This window comes from Puma concolor, chromosome B3, assembly GCF_028749965.1.
Source record: "Puma concolor isolate L17-30 chromosome B3, mPumCon1.1.hap2, whole genome shotgun sequence".
Classification (NCBI taxonomy): domain Eukaryota; kingdom Metazoa; phylum Chordata; class Mammalia; order Carnivora; family Felidae; genus Puma; species Puma concolor.
The window spans coordinates 50,826,296-50,830,582 of NC_141672.1; positions in this window are offsets into that span (position 1 = coordinate 50,826,296).

Below are 4,287 nucleotides of genomic sequence, written 5' to 3' on the forward strand. Positions count from 1 at the left end.
TTGAGCATTTAAAGCAGTATTTGTCAACTTTTTTACCATGATTCCCTTTATTAAAGCTAACTCAAGACCCATTCTCAACCCTTTTCATCCTTGTCCTCTTCCACTTGAGAGGCTGGAGAGAGTCAATGCCTTTTTTCTGAGCATCCTTTCAAACCAGGAGAGGCCATGTGACCCAATTCTGGCCAATTGTTTTGCTCTCTTTTTCTTCCTGCCTTAAAAATGGGCACAGATATCTTGAGCTGCAGTAGCCATTGTGGTATCATCAATCAACACGTCAGCACACTAAGGATTACAAGGGTGAAACACAGATTCCTGGGTCCTCGATTATTTCTCTGGGCTATGCCAGGCCAGGACTGCCTACTGCTGGACTTAAACTGTGTGAGAAAGTAAGCCCCTCCTTGTTTAGGCTACCGTTGCCTGTCTTGTTTGTTTTTTATTTGTTGTTGCAGAAGATATTACAAATTGATAAACACGGCCTGCTCACATTATATATTTTTCACACAGTAACATACTCTAGTAGCCAATAAATGTATGCGAGTCTTCTATGCACAAAAATTAACATTCACTTGATAGTTCAAACATATATCTAACAAAAAGCCAGCTAAGATATGTAGACACACATATATTCCGCCCATTATGGGTTTTTTTGCAGCAGCTACTCTCTCTGAAGTTCACAGAATCTAGGAGAGCCAACTATTAAACCCTTAATTTGTGTTAAAGAGAGAGTTTCAGTTCTTTAACTGCAATATGTTTAAATTATTCTATAAGCATTTAGTTCTCCTAAGGGACTGAAAAGGGACTTCTAAATTCTCTTATTTTTATATTTTAACCTTTGCTTTCCCTCTAAAAAGAAAGATCGGCAACCCCTCAGAGTAGGGTACCGAAGTATCTTCTGTCCTGATTTGGTAGACATCCATTCCATGCCATGAAAGACATCCTTGAAGATGGCCCCCGGTGTTCCCCACCTCTCGATATTAACAGTGTTTAATCTGATCCCAGAGCATGGGCTGGATTAGTTGCCAGGTCACTGGGCAGCTCTATGTTTACCATTTTGAGGAACTGTTAAACTAGTTTTCTAAAGTGGCCGCAGGGAATTAGAATCCAGGTAAACTACTTTTGACTTATGGAAAAAAATGAAAATTATTTAACCTGAGTTTTCCATCATTTGTAGGATGGGATGATTCCAAAAATAAAGACTAACATTTATTGAGCACTTACACGCACCAGCACTGTTCTAGATAATGTCTAAGATTTCAGTAATGTAATCCCCTGTGATAAGGTTGTCAGATAAAATAAAGGACACTCAGTTAAATTTAAATTTCAGATAAAAAAAGAATAATTATGTCCTATGCAATCTTTGCCCAAGGTCTCATAGTAGTATATGCTATTATGTATCTGAATGGGGAACTAGGCCATCTGACTTTGGAACAACTGCTCTTAATTTCAAGTAATGTCAAGCAGTTCTTATAAGATAAATAACGTACTAAAAGGATTTTCTACCCACAGTAGTAAATTTTCAATAAATGTTAGTTCCCTTCCAGGTCTCTTCCTTCCCTCTCTTCCTTCTTCCCTTACTACTTCTCAACCCTATTAAAAATTAAATCAACCTCTTGGGTGCCTACAGGCACTTTGGGTGCCCATACCTCTTTCATAGTAATATTCCGCAGGTGAGTGTCATTGTTGAATGATTACAATTTCTGAATTGAGACTTTAATGAAAAGTTATCTAAATATTAATTTACTACACTGGGTTATGGTGTGGATACCAACACCCTTGGGGAAAGCTTTAAGAAATAAACAATTAGTCTTGGGGAGCCTGGGTGGCTCAGTCAGTTGAGCAGCTGACTTCAGCTCAGGTCATGATCTCATGGTCTGTGGGTTCGAGCCCCGCATCGGGCTCTGTGCTGACAGCTCAGAGCCTGGAGCCTGCTTCAGATTCTGTGTCTCCCTCTCTCTCTGCCCCTCCCCCACTTGTACTCTCTCAAAAATGAATCAACGTTAAAAGAAATTTTTTTTAAAGAAACGATTACTCTATAAATGGAGGTCAGGAAAGTGAAAGTTCCTGTTCTCTCTAAATTGACACTTCTAATTTTCTTCTTCAAAAATAAGTAATTAATGATCAAGAACATCAAGTCTGATTGAAATATTAAGTTCATTAACTATATACTATATTATGAATCCAATTGTTTAGATATGTCAATGGCAATTCTATTTTCCAGGAATGGTTATCAAATACATTGGTCTCTAGAATTCTTCCAACAAGATTTGCAGCCATTTTTAAAAAAGTAGACCTTTAGATTTCTGCAGTAAGCAATGTGCCTTTAATCAATCATTAAACACAAGAAAGTCTTTTGTTCCTTCTATATTTCAATGCTGTATAGAATAGTCATATCCCTATGAGTAAGTAGTCCACATTTGTTTGCTCTCTGGATTTATTCGAATGTTTGTAACTCAGTATACAGTCATTCTTAGAAAATTAATATGGTTCAGAAGAAGAAACGCCAGTAGCTCTTCATTATTATCCTAAGATAACAAAGAAAATGTCAGTACATAAAGCTGGTTCCCGTATCATAGTAGTCATTTTGGTTACTGTGTTTCTTGGCCTAACTGCTCTCTTTTTTCAGCTGAAAATTATGTTGGCTGTGAGCCATGCCACAGCACCTCCACCCTGAGGAGTGACTCAGATAATTAGACAAAAGCATTTAAACTGACTTCTTCAGGATTTTTTTCAGGCTTCCCACTTGACATTTTTTCTTCTTAGTCAAAGAACTATTCATTTTGTGTAGTTGAGGGGGAAAAACTACCACCATTCATAAATCAATAATGCCTGTTCTCAATCATCGTCTTTAAAAAGGCGCAATTAGGGGCGCCTGGGTGACTCAGTCCGTTAAGTGTACAACTCTTGAGGCTTTCAGGTCATGATCTCAAGGTTCATGAGATCAAGCCCAGCGTCAGGCTCTGCACTGACATTGTGGAGCCTGCTTGGGATACTTTCTCTCCCTCTCTCTCTGCACCTTTCTCTCTCCCTCTTTCTCAAAAAAATAAACATTTTTGTAAAAGATACAACCAACGAATAGATGGTTCCTCATCACCTTGAGAAAGTCTTTGTTCACTAAATATTTTTTTACATACAGTATAAGTTTTAAAACTTTTTATTATGGGGACTCCTGAGTGGCTCAATTGGTTAAGCATCTGACTTCGGCTCAGGGCATGATCTCACGGTTCATGAGTTCAAGGCCTGCGTGAGGCTTTGCTGACAGCTCAGAGTCTGGAGCCTGCTCTGGATTCTGCCTCCTGCTCTCTCTGCCCCTCCCCTGCTTGCACTCTCTCTCTCTCTCTCTCAAAATAAATAAACATTAAAAAAAACCTTTTTATTATGGATACTTTCAAACATACAATGAATGCCCATGTACATATTCACTCAACTCGAACAATTGTATAGATTTTCATGTGTAATCCTACTCCCGGATTAATTGAATGCAAATCCAAGTCGTATAATTTCATCTTTAAATATTTCAATGATGCTAGCATAAATTTTGGATTTTACTTCTACTTTAAATTTTTTAAATTATTAAACTAGAGCAGGAAAAGGAGACTAGAACTAACTTCTATTGAGTGCTTACCATGCCAGGTATTATGCTAGAGACTTTCTCCTAAGTTACAACTTTTAGTGATAAAACCCTACAGGGTGAACATTACCATTCCCATTTTTAGAAAAGATAGATGAAGAGATAAACTTTCCAATGTCACTTAGCTATTGAGTAGCAGGGCTAGGATGCAAACCTAAGTCTATCTTACTCAAAGCCCTGTGCTCTTTCCCCAAATCAACACTGTCAGGCAGGGAACTAAAATACCTGTGAAAAGATAGAAAATGTCTTCTATGACACTTTGAGGAAAGAGGGATCTCCTCTACTGTCAGTCTTCCCTCTGTGCTATGAATGGCATTCACATCATACACAGGATGTTTCCAGATCCTAAGTCCTCTAGTGTTACTAATATTGTAATTCAGAATCCAAAAGTCACACAGTTTCCTAACTCACTGATTTGAGGCTCAGCAAGGCAAAAATTATTAGGCGTACCCATAGGCAACATATTTAGGTTTTATTAGGATGGGATATGCAGAAAGAAAAAGTAAAGAAAAGAAAAGTCTAGATATCACCAAACTTATGAACGGAGAAAAATGAACATGTCTAAGTATACAGAAAAAATAGCCCTGCCAACCTTACTAATTTGGAAGATTAGGCCCAGGATGTAATTTAGTTTTGTCATGCTAGTCTAAAATCTCCAT